At 40.4% G+C, this 14039-nt stretch overlaps 1 protein-coding gene across 1 annotated transcript in view; it reads right to left on the reverse strand.

Moving 5' to 3' along the window:
• SPARCL1 (SPARC like 1) overlaps window positions 1-13112 on the reverse strand; it is a 51398-nt gene extending 38286 nt beyond the window's left edge. Inside the window, exon 1 of the mRNA XM_068974856.1 lies at window positions 12730-13112. The gene's annotated coding sequence lies outside the window, so the exon portion shown is untranslated. The remainder of the gene's footprint in view (window positions 1-12729) is intronic.
• Between the last annotated feature and the right edge of the window lie 927 nt (window positions 13113-14039).

Raw genomic sequence — 14039 nt, forward strand, 5'->3', positions numbered from 1 at the left:
TTATCTGATTTGTTCTAAAAACTATTTGTCTTTCCTAAAGAAACCTTTTTGCTTTTCCAATGGAAGCTGTTTCTCTCCCTTTTCTTTCTCCCACTGTGTTAGGCAGGTAAGACTTTAACAGCTTAAGGAAAAAGCAGAGACATTATTTTACCAACAAAGATCCATCAAAGCTATGGTTTTTCCAGTAGTCATGTATGGATGTGAGAGTTGGACTATAAAGAAGGCTGAGTGCCCAAGAATTGATGCTTTTGAACTGTGGGGTTGGAGAAGACTCTTGAGAGTCCCTTGGACTGCAAAGAGATCCAACCAGTCCGTCCTAAAGGAAATCAGTCCTGAATATTCATTGGAAAAACCGATGCTGAAGCTGAAACTCCAATACTTTGGCCACCTGATGCAAAGAACTGACTCAGTGGAAAAGACCCTGATGCTGGGAAAGATTGAGGGCAGGAGGAGAAGGGGACAACAGAGGATTTGATAGTTGGATGGCATCACAGCCTCAATGGACATTAGTCTGAGTAAACTCTGGGAGCTGGCGATGGACAGGGAAGGCTGGTGTGCTGCAGTCCATGGGGTTGCAAAGAGTTGGACTCGACTGAGTGACTGAACTCAACTGAACTGAACCTTTGTTGGCTTCTCTATATGTGGGAATAGACTTTTTCTCCTATTAATCTGTATTTGGTCAATTTAATTTGCAGACCCCAATTACTTAACATAAGAGGGTAGAGGAAAAAGTTTTTCCTCCCTTATATATCTTAGCAAGTGCACGTATTTCTTTTTAAATGGAATATATCAGTCTTTATCTTTGGAGACAATAAAAAATTACCAGATGTTACATGTGATTAGTACTTAATTAAGATGATTTCACACAGGATTTGAAGGTGGTATAGAATAGAAGACTTTTAGAAAGAAATATGGGCAACTAGCTCTGGGAGTGTTTTGAGTTGGAACTTGGCATTTTTCTCTTTACTCTTCCATTTCCCTTTTCATGAAGTCTCTAGAATGTCCTGACACCAGGATTAATCTGGAGACTTGGGAAGTAAATGAGTCTCTCTGTTCTTTTCCTTTCCCACACCAAAGGAAACACAACTCATTAGCTTAGGCTGACTGAACACTTCTAAAAATACTGTTTTAGACTATTAGTCCCAGAATGGGCAGAAATTTGCCCAATCAAGAGTAATCTACTTAGCCAAATTAAAACAAAATTGTATTTTGGATGAAAAATACTGCACAAGGGAATCTGTTGTTAATTGTTTTTGGACAATGGCTATTTTGGGTTTCCTGGCACTCATAAGTACACACCGCATTCAATAACTGGCTATGGATCTCTAGAAATATTAACCCCTGTAACAAGATGCTGGGAAGCGTGAGGTGAGTTAGCCACCTCCAGCCATGACCACGACGTCAGACCTTACTGTGGCCACCATCTAAACACAGGATTTAGGAAAGAGAAAGCAACGAAGAATCAAATTTAGAAGAAGCATGGGCTGGAATTTTGTGTGTCACCTTTTGAGAAAGAAAAGAAGTTAGTCATATCCAGATCTCAGGCCATGGTAATCTCCAACTTTCTACGCAGGTTAATTTTCAAATTATAAGAAAACATTTACTTTAGAAATCAATCACTTTGCATTGTTTTCCTATCACAGGAAGACATCAATCATCTGTTTTTATAGGTGAGCTGATGCTGGTGCTTTCCACTTCTCTGTGCCTCTAAAAAGATACTGATGCAAGACCACTGGGCATGCCAAGGTCTATGCCAAAAGCTCTAAGCTCCTGGTTTAAAACAAAAGCTTCCCATAGTTTTATCTGCCTGTATTTTAGAAATCATTGAAATGTTGCCCTAGAAAGAGCTTAATCTCTATCCCCTTAAAAGCCTGCTGTTATGTGTGCTGGAACCGGGAAGCAAGGAAGGAAAAGAGAAGGAAAGAAGACACCTGGGGTTCAGCACCTGCGTTTTGCTCCTTGTGAATTCCGACAGAATGGTTTGTCGATTTAGATTTAGCTCAAAGTTGTTTGGTCCCCAATAAAAGGCTGCAAAATCTACTGAACAAATGGTTTGAGAGTTCAAAATGATTCCACTGTGCTAAGGCAGCATGAGGGACTTTCCTGGTCAAGTATCCACCTGCCAATGCAAGAAACATAAGTTTGATCCCTGGGTCAGGAAAATCCCCTGGAGAAGGAAAGGGCAACCCACTCCAGTACTCTTACCTGGGAAATCCCATGGACAGAGCATCCTGGAGGGTTACAGTCCATGGGGTCGCAAGAGTCAGACACGACTTAGCGAATAAACAACAACAACGAGAGAGGCGGTATGAAGATCTGACCAGTCATGCTGTCTTGAAACCAGCTACAGGTTTTCTTTGACCCATAATCAAAATCAATTCTGACTTCTGTAGATTTTAGGTCATCTTCCCTCTGTGTCTCTATCATTTTATACAGATAATTAGCTAACTCAACTTGATTCAAGTAAAAATACATTACTTTTGGGGCTATTGAGGGTCACTCTGAATGGGGGATTCTTATCCTTGTTCATTTACGTTTATTAACTCTATGGGCATAGCAGTATTATGAAACTATGGTAAACTTCGCTTGCCTGGAAACTCCGATGGACGGAGGAGCCTGGTAGGCTGCAGTCCATGGGGTCTCTAAGAGTTGGACACAAGTGAGCGACTTCACTTTCAGTTTCTACTTTCATACGTTGGAGAAGGAAATGGCAACCCACTCCAGTATTCTTGCCTGGAAACTTTCATGGACAGAGGAGCTTGGTGGGCTGCAGTCCATGGGGTTGCTAAGAGTTGGACATGACTGAGCGACTTCCCTTTTCCTTTCCTTTTAGTCTCTATATGGATGGTAGCCTGCCAGGTTCCTCTGTCCTTGGGGATTCTCCAGGCAAGAATACTGGAGTGGGTTGCCATGCCCTGCTCCAGGGGATCTTCCCAACCTAGGGATTGAACCCAGGCCTCCCACAGATGGATTCTTTACTGTCTGAGTCACCAGGCAAGTCCAAGAATACTGGAGTGCATAGCCTATCCCTTCTCTAGGGGAGCTTCCCTACCAGGAATTGAACCGGAGTCTCCTGCATTGCAGGTGGATTCTTTACCAGCTGAGCTACCCAGGAAGCCCATGGTAAACTTTACCCTATTATAAAACAGAACAGAACGAAACAAAACAAAAGTGTTTATGTGTTCTTGTTCTGCTCATACTCAATTAAAAACCTATGGGTTGAGCTTCCCTGGTGGCTCAGTGGTAAAGAATCCACCTGTCAATGCGGGAGACATGAATTCATTCCTTGGTCTGGGAAGATCCCTCATCCCTTGAAGCAACTAAGCCCGTGAGCTACAACTATTGAGCTTGTGCTCCAGAGCCTGGGAGCTGCAACTACTGAAGCCCACACACCCTAGGGCCTGTGCCCTGCAACAAGAGAACCCACCGCAATCGGAAGCCCGCACACTGCAATAAAGACCCATCAGAGCCAAAAGGAAATAAATAAATAAGCGACCCCTTAAAAAAAACTTGCAAGTTGATTGGATGCTCCTTCTAAAAATATTGCCCATTTGGGGGGCAAGGCTGCAAATCTGGGTCTTACACTTATTCAGTGGACAAGAGTGATTATGTGGTAGCAATAACGATGTGATTGGAATGTGGTTGGTAGTTTCATTGTTTCAACAATTACAGACTTTTGCCAGGTATTTGTAAAATATGTGTTTCCATAAATGACTATCTTGAGAAGTGTCTCCATTTATCTCAAATAAGTTTTAGGAATTTGGGGTGACCCTTCTTCAAGCAGCATGGCAGTTTCTCATTATCCTCAAGGGAATGAGTTGGCTGAAAGAGTGGCATGGGGCATTAAAGATGTTAGGAAAAGGACTTCTCTAGTGTTCCATCCATTGGTTAAGACTCTGAACTCCCAATGCAGGGGGCCCAGGTTCGATCTCTCATCAGGGAACTAGATCCCAAATGCAGCAACTAAGACTTGGAGCAGCCAAAGAAAGAAATGAAAATAAATAAATGTTAAAAAAGATGTCAGGAAAAAATTATAGGAAGATATTGACTACAAACTCTTCATTTTTTTTTTCTTGTTTGACATGACATTCCACATTCAAAAAGAGAAGTCGTTTTGCAGAATCAAGAATGTGTACATGGAGGATTTGCTTTGCTCAACTAATGGATCCTTGAGACAGGAGTTTAGAAACTCCTGGGATCAAATAAGAACATACTTTTCCTTCTTATGGGAATGGGAGTAGTAATAGAATGACCATTGTTCCTAAACAAGGCAGGTCAAGGTCACTGCAACCTTTCTGCATAGTTGCTTAAGAGAGGTCAGAATATAGACACATCCTCAAGTCTGAAACCGCTTTGTTGAGTTTCCTTTTGTATCTAAAGGATTAGCTTTCACGGTAGGAGACGTTGTAATTGGATTTCACCATGAAAGGAGATTGTAATTAGATTTCTCAGCAGGTCTATGAGTTCTGTCACTGGAAAAAACAGCAAAGGGTCTGAATAATCTTCCCTCTAGCTAGAAGGGTAGTCCAGCCAAGCCTGCAGAGACTGGTCTGAAAGGAATGGGTAGAATGGGCCATGTGGGTGTCAGCCACCCTTGACCTCTGATGGAGTAATCTCAGCTCTGGTCTCCAAGACTAAGTGTGTGGTCCTTCAGGTTGAGGGTAGAAAGCAGTGCAAGTGATAGCTAAATATTGCTTGGCATTTGGTAGGAAACATGGGACATTCCTCCGAATGAAGCCCTCTGACTCTTGGTCTGTCTGTCTCTTGGTTTCCTAAAATTTCTACCTCTTAGAGAAGGCAAGGGCACCTAAGTTTGGCATATTGTAGAATTTGGCATTCTCCATCTAGATTTAGACAGAATTTACACAAACAACCAGAAAACATTTTGGGCACTGTGGTTCATTTTGAGTTCTTATTTGTATTGGTTCCATTTCAGTTTCCATAATATTTTCTAGAAGTCTAAATTGGAATAGGATTGGGTCAGACTAGGTACTGTATTTGATTTATTTTCAGTTCCTATAGATTTTTTTTTTAAAAAGAACATGAGTTTAAACTTACATTTTATTTTTAAAGTTCTGCTTGTTGCCTTGCCATATAAATCTACTTACTCCAACCATCTATCTCCATGGGGTACTCCGTATCTTGCTATATCTCTTCTCTCTTCTTATCTCCCTGCTCTTCCTTTTTCTCCTAAGCGTTGACAAGCTGTCTGACCACTGAACTGGAATGGAAACATGGCCTTCCATGCCTTTAAAGTCAGGAACAGGCTTGGAGTCTACTCTTTTCCATCTCTTGTGTTGGCTACGTCGACTCCTTGGAAATCTTAATTCTGGCAGTTATCCTTTCAAGTTTTTCTAATTGAATTCTCATGTTGACTCGAGTTCCTCAGGCAGGCAGTATATACTCTACCATTGTTGGTTCCTTCATTGGCAGCCTCAGCCAAACTTATAAGTCCTACTCCTTCTCTTTGAGACCTAGGAAACTTCCTTTACCATTTTCGGTTTTCAAGGCAGATGATGACTACTTGATCCGATCATCTTGCCTCATCGGAAGTAAGAAGAACTGAACGCAACATAACATATGCTCTAGAAAAAGGAGAGGTTTACACTGACCATTTTCCCTGTTACTTCACTTTTCTTCTTACTGTTAGTATCTTTCCCAGAGTATGTATGTCCACGCTTCCAAATAAGGCCAGGTATCTTTGGTGAAGTTTGTTTATATCAGGGGAAGACTGTAGGCTGCTATTTTAAGAAATTATTACAGCTATGGAAAAATTTCCCTTCAAGGAAATGGAGTGAACAAAATGATTATTATAGATATTTCATAAGCAGACTCAAACAGAACATTATCCTCCACCCTGCCTTTACACATAGCCAAGTTATCAGAGAGCAAATCCCTTAGTCACATTTTGGCTAAGGTATACATGTTGTTACCTGATCCAGAGTTAACTCTGTTGCTTCAGGGCTTTTAAAATATTAGTGAATCTCTTGGGAGAGCTCTGTATCTGGGTGTTACAGTAATCTGAAGGATTAAGAAAGATGGCTTTCTATTTCGAGATCTCTGCTGAATCACCATTTGATATCAAAGTGTTCCAGCCCTTCCAGTGTATGATACACTCAGACTCACAGATGCAGACCTTTCTAAGGGTATGACCTTCACCTGCCTGTCATCTTGACTAACTGAACCTACATCACTTTGCCGACAAAGGTCCATATATTTAAATCTATGGTTTTTCCAGTAGTCCATACAGATGTAAGAGTTGGACCATAAAGAAGGCTGAGCACTGAAGAATTGATACTTTCAAAATGTGGTGCTGGAGAAGACTCTTGAGAATCCCTTGGACTGCAAGGAGATCAAACCAGTCAATCCTAAAGGAAATCAACCCTGAATATTCACTGGAAGGACTGGTGCTGAAGCTGAAGCTCCAATATTTTGGCCACCTGATGCGAAGAGCTGACTCTTCGGAAAAGACACTGATGCTAGGAAAGATTGAAGGCAGGAGGAGAAAAGGGTGACAGAGGATGAGATGGTTGGATCTCATCGACTCAAAGAATGTGCGCTCTGGGAGACAGTGAAGGACAAGAAAGCATGGCATTGTGCAGTCCATGGGGTCACAAAGCGTGGGACACAACCAAGCTACTGAACAAAAACAAGAACTATGCGAGTCTAGGCAGGGATGGATACAGTTCATACCCATTGGATCTTCAGTTCTAACCAGAATTGAATATTAAACGTGACTCAAGCAGAGGATAAATACTTTTAGTGCTTAGGGAAGAGGGTGTTATGGGGACCTGCTTACACTTCATGTCTCCCAATGCCTTGCTCCTTCCTCTCACAAGAGCTGGCCTTCTCTCTGTTCCTCAAATATACCCTGATCCCTCCTGCTACAGGGTCTTTGCACAAAGTATTGACACACTCAGAATTCTCTTGCCAGCACCCACTTGCCCCAACCACCACTGCCCAGCACACACAGTTCTCATAGAATTAATCTTTGTTTAGCCTTGGATCAAGGGAAGCCATCACTGACCTTGAGTGGAGGTCAGGTTCCTTATATACATTCTTAGAGCAAAGGTGCTTTGCCTTCTTAACACTTATCAATCAGCATATAATTATACACAATTCATGTTCCATATAATGCAAACTCCCCCCACCCCAGATCAAGCCATAGGAAAGAGGGATTTGCCTTATATTCTAGTCCTTCTGATGTCTCCTACATGAAAGGTCATGGTCTCAGTTATTTCATTTTCAACAACAGAGTACCATTTCAGGCAAACAGCCTGAAATGATCTAAAGCAAGGCTTATTTTTGATCTTAAGAAGGTCACCTGGACAAGAAAAATAGAGATGAAGATATTTAAAGCAGATTTGGTAATTATTCCTGAGGCATGACTTCATTTTTGCAAGCATTGGAATCACACAGTTTTAGAAAACCACACTTAATAGACTCAGGTGGTTTTAAATAAGCCTTTTAAAGAGCACTGGAAAAAAGTCATATAGTAGGTAATTAAATGTAGAGATCATAACCGGAGGATGAGAATTTATGCCTGGGGCTCAAATCTGCAGCATCAGCAGATTTCTGAGAAGTGACTTGCGGAAGATGGATGATGCACTGTTCTCTATTAGATAATTACAGAGTGGATCCGGTGAACACAATGATCTAAAGATGCACAGAGAGAGAGTTTTAACAATGTCGTTTCAGGAAATAGGAGAATGGGAAAAAGTATTTTTAGAAGCATAAAATGTTTAAAATGGTATGAGACTTAGTGTATTTGTAACAATGGAGTAAGTGTCCTAAGTATACATTACAATATATTATCCATCTGTGCACTTAGGCTGGCCAAAGACTTTGCCTGAGGATCTTTTCATTAGAAAAACGAAGATGACTTTTTGTTTGAGGCCAGTTTATGTTTGGGCAAAGGTACTTTTTAAAAAAAATTATCAAAATCTAGTTGATTTACAATTTTGTGTTAATTTCTGCTATACAGTAAAGTGATTCAATTACACACACACACACATATGTTCTTAACAAAAATATATATTTTTCCACTTTTTATTACCGTGATGATTTGATTAATAGCTGTTTGCCTAACTACATAGTAAGTGCTACAAGAACACAACCCTTCTGTTTGCACCTGTAGTATTCCAGGCATTTCACACAGAATTGTTGTTCATTCGTTCAGCTGTGTCCAACTCTTTGTGACCCCATGGACTACAGTACACCAGGCTTCCTTCACTGTCCTTCACTGTCTCCTGGAGTTTGCTCAAACTCACGCTCATTGATTTGGTGATGCCATCATATTAGCCATTTGAGACATAAGATAAAAATATTATTTGTTTCATGACCTGAAGAAATAAGTAATATTTCAACACTGAGGAAACTAAAATGGAATTTTCTTTTTCTTTTTTGGCTGCACCATGTGGCAAGCAGGATCTTAGTTCCCTGACCAGGGATCAAACCAGTGCCCTCTGTGGTAGAAGCTAACCACTGGTCTGCCAGAAACTGAAAAAAAAAAAAAAAAGCATTCTAATGAAAGATAAGATGCTTTGATACCTTTTGCCCTAGCATTAATTAAGATGAGAAGAATTTTTGTTTACTCTTTATAAATGTAAAAATCCTCAATTATTCCCTTTTATTCCTTTAAGATACTCAAGGGTTCATGTTTACACAGTGACAATTCTGAGGCCTGTTTTCATTATAGTTTACTTACTGGGAGATTCAAGGTTCAAAAAGGTCATTCTTATCAGAGTTAGACCTAATGAGAAGAGTATTAAAAGAGCTAAGACTTCTTGAGCACTTCCATCCATTGTTTCAGTGAACCCTACAAAAATCTATGTTAGCTGTTATTCCCATTTAAGATGCAGGGGAAACGGAGGCTTGGTGAGCTTCACAGCCAACCTTTACCACTGGTCAGAATCTGTAATAAGAGTCTTACACACTGTAGCTCATTCAATTCCCATGACAAATTTATGACCACTATTATCTTTCTTTTATATATGGGAGGATGAGGTGAAGAGTGGAGATGATAAAAATCTAGAGAGTCTGAGTGCCAGGATTCCAGGAAACCTGCCCCTGTATCCCCTTGATTGATAACCATGTGGATAAGCTCATGGTGAAGCTGGGAGGAGGTAGTGGGAACTCGGAAAATGGCTCTATTGTGGGATGTGCAGCCTGTGCTAGAAAGTGAGGTCCTTGCTTTTTTTTTCCTCCTTGGCCTTCCCGGTGGTTGTTCCCTGCACTCCACAGTAAAATGGTCACCATTTAGTAACTTTCTTGTTCATTGTCTTTACATCCATTCATTGACTCTTTAAAGGAAATGTTTGGCTACTGCCACTGGTGTACATAAGTTGGTTGCATAATAGGAAGGAAAGAAGCCAGGACGGGAGGCTCCATTTCTAAAGAAGGCTTTTTAAAGCCGACTAAGAGTGATTTCACAGAGAGGGTTGTGAAACTCGAGTCTCTCTATACGCTTTCATTGCTATGACGACAGGAGGCTCCTGCTGCATGTAGCCAGAAAAAGCAGCTGACATTTCGGTCCTAGGAACATAGGGGAGAGGTTTACAAAAACAAAAAACAAAACCCAAACCCTGGCGTGTGAATTTCAGTTAGAGAGAGAAAGAAAAAAAAAAAACAAACCCCAAGAGCAAGTCAAAACTCCTATTCTTGCCTTTAGAAAAGATAAGAAAGGAGAAATGTTGGGGCCTTCTCTCCTGTCCAAGTAGCCAATAAAACAGATTTGAACACAAAGCCCCATTTCGTCTCACCCCTCTTAACAGCAATCTGAAACAGAAAGCTCACTTTGGTTTCACTTGACTTGGCCATTAGGAAGCAGCTAATTGGTAAAGCAGTAATACTTTAGGCTGAGCTTCGCCCCCCACCCACCCACACACACACAAGGGAATTCACTAGGGGTCAGATTTATTTATTTTCCCATTTCTTTGAATCAAAAGATAATTCAAAGAATATTTCTTTCTTGACCCCCAATTTTACTGCAAGAAAAATTATTCCAAGTGTGTAATCAAACCCTTCCTCACTAGATTGAGGTTGAACCATATACAATATTGATATTACGTATAAAGCAGACAATTGATGGGGACATACTATATAGCACAGGGAACTCTACTTAGCACACTGCGGTGACCTGAATAGAAGGAAAATCTGAAAGGAGGGGATATATGTATGCACACGGTTGATTTCTTTTGCTATGCGGGAGAGGCTAACACAACATTGCAAAGCAACTATGTTTCAATAAAAATGAATTAAAAACTTCTTCACTGTGTGTCTAGTATTCTGCCAGGTGCGGTACCTGACATTAAAAAAACACATTTAAATTCTACAACCACCCTAGTGTAGGCATTAATATCACTATTTGCTTAATAGATGGGTAAATTCAGTCCAGAAGGTGTGACGTGACTCCACAAGCTCACATAGCTTGTAAGAGGCAGAAGTCAGGATTTAAACTCAGGCGTGTAAGACACTGAAACCCATGATCTACCTACTCTTCTAGGCATAGACCCGGCATTGACATTTTATTTTACAGCAAGTGTGTAACTACAAGGAAGAAACCCTGAGGGAAAACCTAGAGTCAATTCCCTTTCTACAGAGTTCCATTCATATTAGCTATGATCGATAGATTGATTCAAATGTATCAGGCATAGCTAACTTCCTCTCAATTCTCACAACAGATCGCTAAGGCAGTAACTAATTTTAAGATCCCGATTTCCACAAATGAGGGCACTGAGGATCAGTTATTTTCACAGACCTGGTAAAGGCCAGATGTAAACCAGATCTGTATGTTGAAAGAGCCCACGATCTTACTCACTTTACTACACCATCTCCCTACAATCAGTCTAGACCATACCACACACTCTATTCCCCAGACTTCTGACCATCTTCTAATGCCCAAGATAAAAATCAGGCTAGCCTCAGGTGGTACCACCATTGCAAGCACAGCCCTTGGGAGAAGATGCTCTGTGGGCCTTGTGTGAACCAGTCCCTAGCCTAATTGGACATCCAGGCCTACAGGGGAAGTTCCTCTGAATTTTGGGGGCTTCCTTCTCCTTCACTAGAGGTTGTTCCAAAATGATATGTGGAGTCTGAAAATTAGTCACTTATATTCTTGGGGGAAAAAGATTCCCAACACATTCTGGACCTTGTGCTAAATTTAAATAAGATAGCAATGTTTTATATTACAGATCAACTGAATAAAAATAACAAGCAGTTGAGAGGAAATGAAATGAAAAATGTTTGAAACTGTCTAGACACATCACTATTCATTTCATTTCTGTCATCACTATTTATTATTTTTACTTAGTTGATAAGTAAAACTGTGCCTGAGTGTCTATTGGGGATTAAACACCAAAGGATCTGGAAAAGAAAGCCCAGGACTTGAATTGCTAAATGGCTGTACAAAAATTCCCTGAAAGAAAATAAACAAGATTCATTAATAACATATATATATTCTTTTCCAAAATGTGGAAAGCAGCACTGGATGGTCAGTAGATGAAACAGACTGCTGTGCTTTGCTGGCTCTCACTGAATGGACAGAAATATAAACTTAAATATTTCCTGAAAGAGGTGTCCTTTTTTTTAAATAGTCATGGTGAATGATAGTCATAACCATCAGGGCTGAGCTGAATAAGCTGTGAACTGAAAAAGATTGATATCCATGAGAAAGGGGAGAATAAAAAAAAAGGATTTCTGCTGAGTTGGACCAAGTGAACATTTCTATTCAGCGTACTTAGGCCCTGGGCCAGAGGGGAGCTCGGATATAATGCCAAGGTGACATATTTAACCTCTTTGCAGATTAATGGCAGTTGGAAAGGGATACACTCTCCGCAAGACCTCTTGGTTATAGATCAACAGCGTTGATCTGCAGTTGAAAGCACGGCTTTCTCCTGCAGGGCGACCTCTAATTCCCAGGAGGAACGAGGAAGCATGGCTTGCATTATTGTTTTATTTTAGAAGATAGAGTCAGAAATGAAGGTAACTCACAATATAGGAGTTATGATAATTTTTTAGCTCTTTGATTCCCTTCCCCTTTTATCTCTTCCTAAATAAAACATTATTAGGAATTAGGAATTTTGTGTATGTGAGTATGCATCCTAAAAAAATAATGAAAGGAGACAAGGGACAATGAGTCAGAAAACTCTAAAAGGGAATCAGGAAAAAAAATATTCACAATAACTAAAGAAGCGATCAAAGATGAATATAATACTATAGAAATTTTCTTGTTTTTGGAGAAGCAAAATGTTCCATTTCTACATTACTATTAGGTAAAAGACTGGGAAAGTGGTGATGATTGAATAACTTCAGATAATTTAAACAGGGAAAACACCCAAATAACTTTGATTTGAAAGTTTATTTTTAACAACCACTTTTCTTTTGATTTATTTAATACAGTTAGTCAAGTATTTCTGCAAAACACATTTCAGGATTTCAGACTTCACCAAGATCTGAATGCTAGTCTGGCCAACAATATTTTTACATTTCTAAGCATCATTTATTAGTATTTGCTCTTTAACCATGGGGAAGGAAAGGAAACACGACTTCTAGTGTTAAAATTCCCTAGTAAGTAGTTTTTCTGTAAATCATGCAAAAGGATTTTTTTTTCATTGTTGTTGTTAACAAGTGGCTTTGTATTAGGCAAAAATATTAGACCTGTCTATCTGATCATGCAAACTAGGTTAACAAATACAATTAAGCCAATACAGTAAACTTCTTAAAATTTACCTTCAGGTAGGTGGCTGGACCCAGAGCCTTGGCAGAAAATTGCAGCTGAATCCTGTCTTTGTACACAGCCTGGAAATAAGTTTGACAAATGCCCAATATTCTTTAAATCTCTCTCCTTGTTTAGCTCTGCTTCTTTGCCCAGAAACACATTCAGGTCTATTGGAGTTGAAATTCTGCGGCTCTGTCAACTCGTCAGGGTCTGAGGTGACAGACGAATTCGGAGGTTGGCACTGGGACGTATTTCAGACTGTCATCGCTTTTTTTTGTTGCAGATTCCCGCAGTTCTCCGGCGGTCCAGCCTCTCCCGAGGAGGGCGAGGGTGCGCTGAGCGTCACAGGCAGTGCAGACCCGCGGGAAGGAGCTCACTCTGCCCGAGAGAATGGGGTTAACTGTCCTCCCCTCAAGCTCTTGTTCTCAGAGGCTCATAACTTGGCCAGAATATAAGCACTTGGCTCCTTATGCGCTTTTTTTTTCCCCTTTCTCTTTTTCAAACAACTCTAAAAGGTTTTACAAGCAGGATCTCTTTTGGGGAGTTTTTTAACTTTAAAAGAGACTGAAAAGAGACTCCATGCTGTGGTTTCTTCCTAAAGGAAATTGGAGGGGGGGTGGGGGTTAAAGAAGGGGAAAGAATAGTCGTAGCAGATGCATTTTTTACCTCTCCTGTGCAAAAACTGTTCTCACGAATGCGTCTGAATTTAGTAACAGCAGGATATTGCAGGTACTTTAACCTTTTCAAAAGATGACCTACAGAAATTTACATATATATGAAGCACTATTCCTTCATAGTATGGGTCACTTATATGTTGATCCAGAAATGTTGCAGTTCATAAACCTTTCTTTCCGCAACAGAACTCCCTACCATAAACCCCTGTATAATGATTGATCTGTAAGAGGGAGCTTTCCCATGAAATAGACTTACCATTTCCATTACTTCCATATGTGTTTCATCTCTTCCACTGCAACTTCTACATTTATTGAACATTTGTTATGTGTCAGACATTGGTTAACAGTTCTTTATGCATCCGTCTCAGTTGATCCTGCCCAGTCTACATGAAGTGACCATCACGTCCATTCGATGATAGTGTGGTTTGGTGGGAAAGTCTGCACGTTTGAGGCCACACCACGTGGGTTTGTGTATGACCTGGGATGAGTCACATAAAGTCTCTATGATTCAGAATCCTTATCTATAAGATGTGGATACAGATAAGCACATGATAATAGTGTCCATCTCAGACGGCTGTTCTACATCCTAAGTAGGTAAATACCTCCTGCCACCCAATAGACCCTCAAATGTTAGTGATTATGCTTTA

The sequence above is a fragment of the Capricornis sumatraensis genome, chromosome 7 (assembly GCF_032405125.1).
Source record: "Capricornis sumatraensis isolate serow.1 chromosome 7, serow.2, whole genome shotgun sequence".
NCBI lineage: Eukaryota > Metazoa > Chordata > Mammalia > Artiodactyla > Bovidae > Capricornis > Capricornis sumatraensis.